This window comes from Coptis chinensis, chromosome 2 (genome assembly GCF_015680905.1).
Source record: "Coptis chinensis isolate HL-2020 chromosome 2, ASM1568090v1, whole genome shotgun sequence".
NCBI classification, from domain to species: Eukaryota; Viridiplantae; Streptophyta; class Magnoliopsida; order Ranunculales; family Ranunculaceae; genus Coptis; species Coptis chinensis.
The window spans coordinates 76,202,744-76,216,861 of record NC_141457.1 but is presented as its reverse complement, the minus strand read 5'-3'; positions in this window follow the sequence as shown (position 1 = coordinate 76,216,861).

Here is a 14,118-nt window from a genome sequence, read left to right as displayed (position 1 = left end):
GAGAGAATGTGAATTTGTTTTTGATTTTCGGACCGTTGGATCCGGCTCGGATCCAACGGTATCGGCACACTCATCCCTATAGGGATATCGGATGTCGTCCCTATGAGGATATTCCCGGGGTAGACGAACTCAGAAAGAAAATAAAAAAAAGTCAAAAAGACTCCCGAAATTTGGTCATAACGAGTTCGTTGGTTTACTCTGAAGTCGTACGACACTCCACTCGGATGGGTTTTTTTTGGCAACTGTATGGGGCGGGTATTTTGGCGTATAGATAAACTAAAATCTGATTGAAATTATATTGTGTTGTGATTAAGACAATGCGGAAACAACGTTATCCACAACAAATAGATCAATCCTACATAAGGATCGATATTTCTCACTAGACAAGATTTCAACACCCTCCAAACAATATTCCAACACTTCTCAATATCAAATAACAAGCATATAAAGTAAAACAATTAATATAAAGAAAGAACAAATAACAAGACGAGATATATCGTGGTTCGGCAATTTGCCTACGTCCACACTGCGAGTTCCAAGCTTTAATAGATGTCCGGAGTAACAGATTACAAGTCTCTTAATTCACTCACAAAAAATAAACACTCAACTCACAAAGAATTGCTCTCTTATAATCTCTCTCTTTCTTGGTTTTGGTTAAGTTAGGTTTCTACAGAAAAAAACCTTTATTTATACTGTTCCAGTAAAAACTTCCGAAATAGTCTTTTCAAGTTGAAATACGGTGGAGCCCGGGGCGCGCCCTCGATCAGGCGAAGTCGAGCGCGAGTCGCGCTTTGTCCAGGTGTGACTAGAGCGTGGGTCGCGCCCTTCACACTAGAGAGAAAAATACGTCTTTTTCTCTACATTCTCCACCTCGGTGAGATTTTAACACATAAAATCGAGCCAAACACATCTAGCAAGAACACATCCAGTAGGAACACATCTAGCAAGGAAGACTCGCAGTCAACTGCCCTGAAGGGCCATGCCCACAAAGGGCTCTTTCAAGCATGTAGGATTTGGAGCAAGTCCAAGCAATGTTGGAACTTAACTCCGGTGACAACCTTTGTCTAACATATCAGTAGGATTGCCATGAGTGTCCACTTTCTCAAGTGCTACATCACCATTCTCAACGACATCCCGTATAAAGTGATAACGGACATCAATATGCTTGGTCCAAGCATGATGAACCTGGTTCTTTACCAAATGAATAACACTCTAACTATCACAATACAAAGCAACAATGTTCTGCTCAATACCCATATCATCTAGAAGACCTCGAAGCCATAGTGCCTCTTTCACTGCCTCTGCCACTGCCATATACTCTGCCTCAGTAGTAGATAGAGCAACTATAGCCTGTAGCATAGACCTCCAACTAACGGGTGCACCATGCATCATAAACACATAACCAGTAGTCGATCGTCGTCTATCTAGATCACCTGTATAATCTGAATCCACATACCCACTGACATAACAAGTGCCTCCACCATAAACTAATCCCACATCCAAGGTACCCTTCAAGTACCTTAGTACCCATTTCACTGCCTCCCAATGCTGTTTCTCAGAATATGCCATATGGTGCTTACAACACTAACTGCCTGTGAAATGTCTGGGCTTGTGCACACCATAGCATACATCAAACTACCCACGACACTTGCATAAGGAACATTAGCCATATGCTTTTGTTCATCCACCGAACTAGGAGAGAACTTAGTTGAAAGCCTAAAATGCCCAGCTAAAAGTGTAGAAACCGACTTTGCATTCTCCATACCAAATTGAGAAATCACTTTCTGAAGGTATTTCTTATGAGATACAACTATCCGTTGCTTCTTCCTATCTCTATCAATCTCCATGCCCAGTATCTTCTTGGCTCCACCTAAGTCTTTCATCTCAAACTCAGAGCTAAGTTGAGATTTTAACTTGTCTATCTCCAAAATGATTTTGGAAGCAATAAGCATGTCATCCACATAAAGCAGGAGATAGATGAAGTCATTACCACGAAGTCTACAAAAGTAAACACAACAGTCCATACTTACTTCGAGTGTACTCATGTTGCATCATGAATGTGTCAAAACGCTTATACCATTGCCTGGGCGATTACTTTAACCCATACAGTGACCGATTCAATTTGCATACATGATCTTCTTTCTCAGCAACAACAAACCCTTCAGGTTGTCTCATATAGATCTCTTCCTCCAAGTCCCCATGCAAGAAAGCAGTTTTCACATCAAGTTGCTCTAACTCCAAGTTGAAGTGAGCAACTAAACTCAATACCACTCTTGCTTTGTACCCAGTACTGTCGGACTCAGGAAGGACCTCTTTCTTTCTGAACACTCATTTACTGCCGATAGTCTTTTTGCCCTTTGGCAATAAAACTAGGTCCCATGTGTGATTTTTATCAAGAGACTCCATCTTCTTGCATAGCAACCAACCAATCTCTATAATGAACATCTCTAATAGACTCCTTGAAGCTATCTGGCTCATCATCTTCGATATTCAGTGCATATGCCACTAAATCCACCTGACCATAGTGTTTCACTGGCTTCTCATGCTCATACTTGTGCACTTCTTTAAGTTGTCTCTTTGGCCTAGGGTCAGCCACTACAAGTTACGGATGTTCATGCTCTTCTTCCTGTTGCTGTGTGGTTCCATGATTTGGTACCTCATCATAAACCAACCAGTCATCTGCTGCATCAGACAACTCAAGCTCAGTAGCTTGAATTTCTGTAAACTCACCATTCTGCCCAGCTCTTTTCGGCTTACTGAAAGATAACACAGAAGTCTCATCAAAGGTAACATCTCTGCTGACTAGGAACTTGTGGCCTTCTAGACGCCACAATTTGTATCCATTTACCCCATTTGTGAAGCCTAAGAATATGGCATTCTTAGCTCTAGGATCTAGCTTGCTTTCCCTCACATGGTAGTAAGCAGTCGATCCAAAACTCGCAAAATACTATAATCAGCTGGGTTACCTGACCACACCTCATAAGGTGTCTTGCAATATATAGCTGGGCGGTGACCTATTATCTGAGTAACACGCCATGGACACGTGATCGCCCAATACTCTTTGCCTAGACTGGCATTAGACAACAAACATCTCGCTCTTTCAAGCAAGGTTCTATTCATCCTCTCTGCCATTCCATTCTGCTGAGGCATGCCCCTGACTGTCAGGTGTCTGGCAATTCCTTGTTGTGCACAAAACTCTTGGGAAGGCCCATATGTATACTCAGTACCATTGTCAGACCGTAATGTCTTTACATTTCTACCTGTGCAATTCTCAACCCTTGCCTTCCACTTCTTAAATGTCTCAAACACTTCATCTTTCGTTTTCAACATATACACCCACACATAGCGGGTATGATCATCAATGAATGAGACATAATAGTGGTTACCTCCCTTTGAAGCCACTCTGGAGGGTCCCCAAACATCCATATGCACATAGTCAATGATGCCTGTTGTCGTGTGCTTGCTTGACTTGAACTTGACTCTGCACTGCTTCCCATAAATGCAATGCTCACAGAACCCCATACTTGGCTTCTTCAAGTCCTTCAAGAACCCTTACTTGTACAACTCAGACAAACCCTTTTCACTCATATGCCCTAGTCGCATATGCCACATCTTAGTGCACTCAGAATTATTACTACATGCAACCACTACTACATCGCCTATCACCGTACTACCCATCAAAATATACAAGGTTCCATGTCTTTGACCCTTCATAACAGTTGAAGAACCACTAACAATCTTTAGGACTCCACCTTTGCCCACAAACTTGTGGCCTTTGGAATCTAAGGTACCAAGAGAAATAAGATTTTTCTTTAGCTCACGAACATGCCTCACATCAGTTAAAGTCCTCACTATACCATCATGCATCTTGACCCGTATAGTTCCAATTCCTATCATCTTACAAGCAACGTCATTACCTATCAAAACGGAACCACCATTAATACTCTTATAAGAAGTAAACCACTTTCTATTCAGGCACATATGGTAGTAACATCCAGAATCAAGAATCTACCTTTCGGCCATATAGTCTTGTGTGGACACACAGAGACTCAATTCGTCCCCTTCAGAGCCTGAAGCATAACTTGCCTCAATTTTTGCCTTACTTTTCTTCTTACCATCTCTCTTGTTCTCTTTCTTCGGGTGAGGACAATTACTTACGTAATGTCCCTTTTCATCGCAATTGTAGCACTTCACATGTGTCAAAGGCTTCTTTGACTTGGACCTAGACTTCTCATTGCTTGTAGAAGCCTTTTCATACGACCTTCCTCTTGCCACTAGCCCCTGACCTACATCAATGATATTCTCTACTCGTGTCATTTTCATCAACTCATAAGAAAGAAGAGCACTCTGAACTTCGTCAAGATCAACGTCTTCTTTGTTCATAAATGTAGTAATTAGATGCTCATAGCTTTCTGACAAAGAGAATATTAAACATACCGCTTGATCCTCATCAATCATCTTCATGCCCACATTCAAATAATCTGCTAGGCGTCGACGGAACTCACTAACATGCTTTTGCATCGTTGAACCATCCACCATCATGTACCGATAAAGACGCTTCTTAAGGTACATCTTGTTCGTCATGCTCTTGGTCATATACATAGACTCTAGTTTGAGCAAAATACCAGTAGCGGTATTTTCTCCCATCACACTATACATGACCTCATTAGCAAGACATAACCAGATTGATGAACAAGCCTAAAGATCGAACTCTTCCCAATCATCATTACTCATACTTGCCGCCTTAGATTTAATCCTCTTTAAAGCCTTGTGCAAACCTTGTTGGATGAGGATGTCCTTTACTTGGACTTGCCAAATCCCAAAGTTATTCTTCTCATTAAACTTCTCTACTTCAAACCTTGTGTTTGACATCTTGGGAGCCATCTTTCAAGTTACACACAATAACCCAAAAAACAATTTCACTTCAGAATTTAATCGAACACCTTGTCTACACAAATTTCGAGCACTAAACTCAAAATCCTAGGTCGTAAACCTATGCTCTGATACCAATTATTATGATTATGACAATACAGAAACAACGTTATCCACAACAAATAGATCAATTCTACATAAGGATCGATCATTCTCACTAGACAAGACTTCAACACCCTCCAAGCAATATCCCAACACTTCTCAATATCAAATAACAAGCATATAAAGTAAAACAATTAATGTAAAGGAATAACAAACCACAAGACGAGATATATCGTGGTTCGGCAATTTGCCTACGTCCACACTGCGAGTTCCAAGCTTTACTAGATGTCCGGAGTAACATATTACAAGTCTCTCAATTCACTCACAAAGAATGAATACTCAACTCACAAAGAATTGCTCTCTTATAATCTCTCTCTTTCTTGGTTTTGGTTAAGTTAGATTTCTACAGAAAAAACCTTTATTTATACTGTTTCAGAAAAAACTTCCGAAATAGTATTTTCAACCTGAAATACGGTGGAGCGTGGGGTGCACCCTTGACCAGGCAAAGTCGAGTGCAGGTCGCGTCTAAAGTATTGGAGTTCGCCAAAGGCATAAGCGCAGGTCGCGCCTTGTCCAGATGTAACTAGAGCGCGGGTCGCGCCTTCACACCAGAGAGAAAAATACGTCTTTTTCTCTACACATTGAATTAAGTTTATCTATAAATTACTGCTGATTAATTTGTCAACTCTATTGGTTTGGTAGATACAATTTGTCTGTACTAAATTTTCCATTTGAGCTGAACTTCTGTCTCCTCAAATATGAAGAACAAAAACAAAACATAAAATGATCCCGAGTCATCATTTGTATCTGTCTGGCGACGATATCCAGTCATGACTATCTTGTCAACAAACATCTATCGTGCCAGTCTTGGGCATGACGTGCCAGTGCAGTGTCAAGTTGATACTTGTTCGTAGTCTGAATATCAAATTTTGCGTGCTCTTTAGCTATTATTCCATCCCAAAGCAAAATCTAATCAACAATAAAGTTAAAATTCAGTAAAGACATCATTTCTATGTTTCATGAGACGTTGAGAGGCCAATATGTACTATAACCATACGTATCAGAGTACATATTTTTATGCCTCTTACAAACAGCTTTGGTTCCTGTCAAATAAGTCACATTTAAGAGCCCTAACACCCTATTACAAGAATTTATCATAACACTTTACAAAATTTCATTATATTCTGTGCTAATTCACGATATATATCGATATGTGGAAAGAGAACCCTTTAATTTGACACATTTATTTTGTGTTATCCATAGATACTTAGATATATATTATAGCTATACTCTCACCAATCTATTTTTTGGAGCACTCACAAAGATTCCAATTTTTCCTAAACTCTACTACTAATTACAAAAAAATATGATATAAATAAGGAAACAATCGGCGGAATAATGAGATTCAGTTAAAGCGGACATATTACATGTGGAAAATTAAATTATACAAAAAATAACATCACAAAATATATAATAGTAAATAAATAAATAAAATAAAATAACAGCAAACCAATAATGAAAAATATTTTAAAAAATATATAATAATGTATGAAACTAACGTCAAAGAACAATTAACAGGGAACCGAAAACTGTATGCAAATGCATCGAACTAACCTCAAATAATATTTAACGGGAAATCAGAAACTGGATGCAAGTGCAAGTATTAAACTAATCTTAAAAAGTAATTAATAGAAAATTAAAATATGGATACAACTACATTAAACTGACCTCAAAGAATAATTAACGGGAAATCAAAATTTGCATGTAAATATATCAAACTAATATTAAAAAATAATTGTCGGGAAATCGGAAACTGGATACAATTGCATTGAACTAACCTCAAAGAAAAATTAATTATAAATTAGAAACATGATGCAAATGCGTGGAACTAATCTTAAAGAATAATTAACGGGAAATCAAAAAATGGATGCAATTGTACTAAACTAATCACAAAAAAATAAATTGGATGCAAATGCATTGAACTAACCTCAAGAAATAATTAACGGGAAATCGGAAACTTTATGCAAATTCATTGAACTAACCTCAAATAATAATTAACGGGAAATCGGAAACTAGATGCAAATGCAACTTTATCAAATAATAAACGAGAAATCGGGAACTGGATGCAAATGTATTAAATTAATCTCAAAGAATAATTAACGGGAAATCGGAAATTGGTTGCAAATGCATTAAATTGACCTCAAAGAACAATTAACATGAAATTGGATGCAAATGTATTGAACTAACCGCAAAGAATAATTAACGAGAAATCAGAAACTGGATGCAACTGCATTGAACTAACCTCAAAAAATAAATAACGGGAATCGAAAATTGGATGCAAGTGCATTGAACTAACGTCAAAATATAAATAACAGAAAATCAGAAATTGGATACAAATGCATTAAACTACCCTCAAAACATATTTGGGTTATATGTTGTGGGAATGTCTCGATAAATATAGTTTTACATTTAAAATAATGTTTATCTTATCTCATTTCATATGATTGGAACTCCTTGCTATTCAAGTAGCTTCAATATAAACTTTGCCTTATTAGGTGTTCTCACAAAACTTCAATCAAATTTCTATTATTAAACAATCAAATAAAGTTGAAGGGTTTTATCAAAGGTGATGAGTTTTTTTTATTTTTTTTTAATGGAGAGTGAGGTTTTCACGTTATAAGAAATTTGGATGAGTGATCAATATAATATTAATATATAATAGTTATGTATAGTTGCAAATATTTTTCAGAATAATTAATATAACAACACTCGTTCGTAGATAATCTTTGAAAATTTCACATAGTGAGTCATGCATAATTTAAAGAATAATTAACGTGAAATCGGGAATTGGATAATCTTCGATAATCCCACATAGTAAATGAAGCATAATTTATTTTTATGTCATGTTTGCAAGAACATTACAGATGGATAAGTAGAAGTTGGTATTACACACCACATTGGAAAATTTAAAAGAAATCGGAAATTGGATTTAAATACATAACTGACCTCAAAGAGTAATTAACGTGAAATCCGAAATTTTATGCAAATGCAATAAACTAAACTCAAAAAATAATTAACTAAAAATCGAAAACTGGATGTAACTGCATTAAACTAACATCAGAGAATAACTAACGGGAAATTAGAAATTGGATGCAAATCCTTGAAAAATATTTAACGGGAAATTGGAAATGTTATGTAAATGGATCAAACAAACCTTAAATAATAATTAACGGAAAACCAGAAACTGGATGCAAATGCATTGAACTAACCTCAAAAAATAATTAACATAAATTAAAAAATTGAATGCAACTGCATTGAACTAACCTCATAGAATAATTGGTGGGAAATTGGAAACTAAATGCAAATGCATTGAAATAACCTTAAATAATAGTTAACGGGAAATCAGAAACTGGATGTAATTGCATCGAACTAACCTCAAAGCATAAATAATCAGAAACTAAATGCAGATGTATTGAACTAACCTTAAAGAGTTATTAACTGGAAATCGGAAACTGGATGCAAATGTATTGAACTAACCGCAAAGAATAATTAACGAGAAATCGGAAACTGGATACAACTGTATTGAACTAACCTAAAAAAAATAAATAACGGAAATCGAAAATTGGATGCAATTGCATTGAACTAACCTCAAAATATAAATTACGAAAAATTAGAAAGTGGATGCAAATGCATTAAACTAACTTCAAAACATATTTGGGTTATATGTTGTGGGAATGTCTCGATAAATATAGTTTTGCATTTAAAATGGTGTTTATCTTATCTCATTTCGTATGATTGGAACTCCTTGCTATTCAAGTAGCTTCAATATAAATTTCGCCTTATTAGGCAATCTCACAAAACTTCAATCAAATTTCTATTATTAAACAACAAAATAAAGTTGAAGGGTTTTATCAAAGGTGAGTTTTTTTATTTATTATTATTATTATTATTTTTTAATAGAGAGTGAGGTTTTCATGTTATAAGAAATTTGGATGAGTGATCAATATAATATTAATATATAATAGTTATTTATAGTTGCAAATATTTTTTAGAATAATTAATATAACAACACCCGTTCGCAGATAATCTTTGAAGAATATTTCACATAGTGAGTCATACATAATTTAAAGAATAATTAACGGGAAATCGGGAATTGGATAATCTTCGATAATCCCACATAGTAAATGATGCATAATTTATTTTTATGTCATGTTTGCAAGGACATTATAGATGGATAAGTAGAAGTTGGTATTACACACCATATTGGAAAATTAAAAGGAAATCAGAAATTGGATTTAAATACATAACGAAGCTAAAAAAGTAATTAACGTGAAATCAGAAACTTTATGCAAATGCAATAAACTAAACTCAAAAAGTAATTAACTAGAAATTGAAAACTGGATGTAACTGCATTAAACTAACATCAGAGAATAACTAACGGGAAATTAGAAATTGGATACAAATCATTGAAAAATATTTAACGGGAAATCGGAAATAGTATGCAAATGCATCGAACAAACCTTAAATAATAATTAACGGAAAACCGGAAACTGGATGCAAATGCATTGAACTAACCTCAAAAAATAATTAACATAAATTAAAAAATTGAATGCAACTGCATTGAACTAACCTCATAGAATAATTGGTGGGAAATCGGAAACTAAATGCAAATGCATTGAAATAACCTTAAATAATAGTTAACGGGAAATCAGAAACTGGATGTAATTACATCGAACTAATATCAAAGCATAAATAATCAGAAACTAGATACAGATGTATTGAACTAACTTTAAAGAGTTATTAACTGGAAATCGGAAACTGGATGCAAATGCAATGAACTAATCTCGAAGACTAATTAACGAAACATTGAAAAATGAATGAAACTACACTGAACTAACCTAAAAAAAATAAATAACGGGAATCAGAAATTGGATGCAATTGCATTGAACTAACCTTAAAATATAAATAACGGAAAATCAGAAACTGGATGCAAATGTATTAAACTAACCTCAAAACATATTTGGGTTATATGTTGTGGGAATGTCTTGATAAATATAGTTTTGTATTTAAAATAGTGTTTATCTTATCTCATTTCGTATGATTGGAACTCCTTGCTATTCAAGTAGCTTCAATATATGTTGCAAGTGCCGACTAGCAAAGTCAGTAAAATCTTTGGGTGATGATACTAGAGGTCTAGGGCTCGAACCCCGTCAGCATCAAAGAGTTACTGATCTCATTTAAAATAGGCTTACCAATAATAATAATAAAAAAAAGTAGCTTCAATATGAACTTCGCTTTATTAGGCAATCTCATAAAACTCCAAACAAACTTCTATTATTAAATGATAAGCACCCAAAAGTGTATTATGAAACCCCATTGAGACATATAAATTTGGTTAATTATGTGTTTAATAATCATGAAATAAATATGTTTTCATACTTTTGCGGTATTTGCGAAAACATGGAAATATTGGTTAAACACGAAATAAAGCACGAGGAAGGCAGCGTATATCTAATTCTCCCAAATCCACACAGAAGCATCAAACTTCCAAAGCTCCTACCTCTCGAACTAGGACTCCGAATGCGACACGAGAGATGCTCAGACAATCAGGGCGATGAACTCTACGCATAGGCGGGAAATTATAACACTGCCCAAAATATCGGACCGCCACTGGACTGCACATGGACCCACTATGCGGGGCCACAAGATTGGATGAGTCATCAATCATGGAGCATGTCAAGACAAAGATAACAAATTATTGGTGCAAAGTTGACACCTTGCATGTAATAAATTAGATTAGGTGTTAATAGTGAAAAAAAGGCAAGGTGTCACTTTGTTTTAATGTGGTAGATAAAAATGAATCAATGTGGTTTGATAATTCACGTGGGAGGAAATGAGATTTCTCTCAAATGGAGAAGAAATTAGACAAGGGTGGGGGACACTCCATTTACTCCCTTGACTTATTTTCCTCACATGGCATTATTTTAGTTCCTTAGTGAAAATGAGAAGTTAGTTTTAGTTTTTATTAAAAAAGCTTGTAATAGTTTTAATGGAGGAACACTTGTTCTTCTAGAAAATAATAGAAGTGAGTTTGGTTGTTCATCTTTCTTCTCTCTCTCTCTCTCTCTCTTTTGTGTTTTTCTTAGTTCATAAATCCTTATCCCAAGGATCATGAGCTAACTTCCCTTTTGGGGAGTTAATCCAACTCATGTGAGGGTAAACAAATTGTTGTTGGTTTGGTAGGTTTAGGAAGAACAACTAACTCTACATCCTATCCCAAAATGGTAGTTGGTGTAGAGTTTAGTTAGGAATCAAGCAATGAGCTTAGAGATAAGTCATTGTTTGGTTTCAATTGCTAGCATGTATGAGCTCTTTAGTGAGCCATGCATGCTAGGGATCAAATCTATTTTTCCATTAGGGACTTGTCTATGAGTCTAGGAAGAATCAAAACCTTTTTCAAATCAATACTAATGATAGTTTCACATGAGGAGGATTAACTCTCCACCTTCTCTTTCAAATCTTTATTTCGGTATTAAGTGAATGTTTTCAACGTTAATGTTTTCTTAATGTTTATGTAGGAAAGAAAAATCTAGCATTTATATTATGACCTTACTCCTTAGTTTTCCTTAATTGTAAATTCCAATTTGTAGTTGTTCTAAGCTTTATTTTAGTTCGAATTTTTATTCCAACTCTACGAAACGAAGATCATGAGTAAGGAACCTTGATTGCTTTTGCACCAATTTAGAGAGTTCAAAACTCTAAGTAGTAGTAACAAGCAAATATCATTAAACAACAAAATGAAGTTGAATGGTTTTATCAAAGTTGAGATTTTTATTTTATTTTATTTTTATTTATTTTTTTTTAATGAAAAGTGGGGTTTTCACGTTATAAGAAATTTGGATGACTGATCAATATAATATTAATATATAATAGTTATGCATAGTTGCAAATATTTTTCAGAATAATTAATATAACAACACCCGTTCGTAGATAATCTTTGAAGATTCTACATAGTGAGTCATACATAATTTAAATAATAATTAATGGAAAATCGGAAACTTTATGCAAATGCAATAAACTAAACTCAAAAAATAATTAATTAACTAGAAATCGGAAACTGGATGCAACTGCATTAAACTAACGTCAGAGAATAACTAACGGGAAATTAGAAATTGGATGCAAATCCTTAAAAAATATTTAACGAGAAATCGGAAACGGTATGCAAATGCGTCAAACAAACCTTAAATAATAATTAACGGGAAACCGGAAACTGGATGCAAATGCATTGAACTAACCTCAAAAAATAATTAACAAAAAATAAAAAACCCGAATGCAATTGCATTGAACTAACCTCATAGAATAATTAGTGGAAAATCGGAAACTAAATGCAAATGCATTGAAATAACCTTAAAGAATAGTTAATGAGAAATTAGAAACCGGATGTAATTGCATCGAACTAACCTCAAAGCAAAAATAATCAGAAACTAGATACAGATGTATTGAACTAACCTTAGAATTATTAACGGGAAATCGAAAACTAGATGCAAATGCAATGAACTTATCTAAAAGGCTAATTAATGAGACATCGAAAAATGGATGAAACTACATTGAACTAACCTAAATGAATAATTAACGGGAAATTATAAATATGATGTAACTGCATTGAACTAACCTCAAAAAATAATTAACGGAAAATCGGAAACTTGATGCAAATGCAATGAACTAACCTTAAAAAACAATTAACAGAAAATTGGAAATTGGATGCAACTGGATTGAACTAACCTCAATGAATAATTAATGAAAAATCAAAAACTGGATGCAACTGTATTAAACTAAAATCAGAGATTGACTAACGGAAAGTCTGAAATTGGATGCAAATGCATTGAAATAACCTCAAAGAATAGTTAACTGGAAATCAGAAGTCGGATGTAACTGCATCGAACTATATAATCTCAAAACATAAATAACTAGAAATTGTAAACTAGCGAACTAACTTCGAAAAATAATTAACTAGAAATCAGAAATTGGATGCAGATGTATTGAACTAACTTCAAAGTGTAATTAACGGGAGATTGAAACCTGGATGCAAATGCAATAAACTAATCTCAAAGACTAATTAACGAAACATTGAAAACTAGACGCAGTAACTGTACTGAATTAACCTTAATGAATAACTAACTAGAAATCATAAAGTTGATGCAATTGCACTGAACTAACCTCAAATAATAATTAACGGGAAATCAGAAACTTGATGCAACTGCATTTAACTAACCTCAAAGAATAATTAATGGGAAATTGGAAACTGGATGCAACTACATTGAACTAATCTCAAAGAATAATTAATGGAAAATCGTAAACTTGATGCAAATGCATTGAACTAACCTCAAAGAATAATTAATAAGAAATTGGAAACTTGATGCAACTATATTGAACTAATCTCAAAGAATAATTAATGGAAAATCAGAAACTTGATACAAATGCATTGAACTAACCCTAAAATATATATGTACTATATCTACAGGGAATAGAATGTCTCGTCAAATATAGTTTTGCATTTTAAGTAGTGTTTATCATAATTCTTTTATTATGATTGAGAATGCCTTGCTATTCAAGTAGCTTCAATATTATCAACGCCACATTGGGCATTCTCACGAAACTTCAATCAAATTTCTATTATTAAACCTAATAACAAAAAGAAATCTATGAGTTTTATCAAGGTTTAGTGTTTCCTTTTTATAGAGAGTGGTGCAAGAAATTTGAATGAGTGATTAATATAATTTTCATATTTGCTCTGCATAGTTGCTAATATATTTTAGAATAATTTAATATAACGACACTTGTCTGTAGGACGGGTTCGAAAGCTAGTCATAAAACGGATATATGAGTTGCAATGAGGGAAACAGTAATTAGTCCAAAGAAGATGACGGTATTGTAGTTACATATGTTTAACCTTGTCAAAAATTGTTTTGAAATTCGAAAAATCTGGACCGTTAGATAATTTTATAACATTGTAAACAAAATTTGATACGTCTAGACATTTTCAAATGTGCTGATTTTTTCTAAGGATGATCTATATTGTTGGGTGAACATCGCCACCAAAAATCAGCTTCTAATTCATTGTTTTTCTTGGTGGAGTTTTTTTGG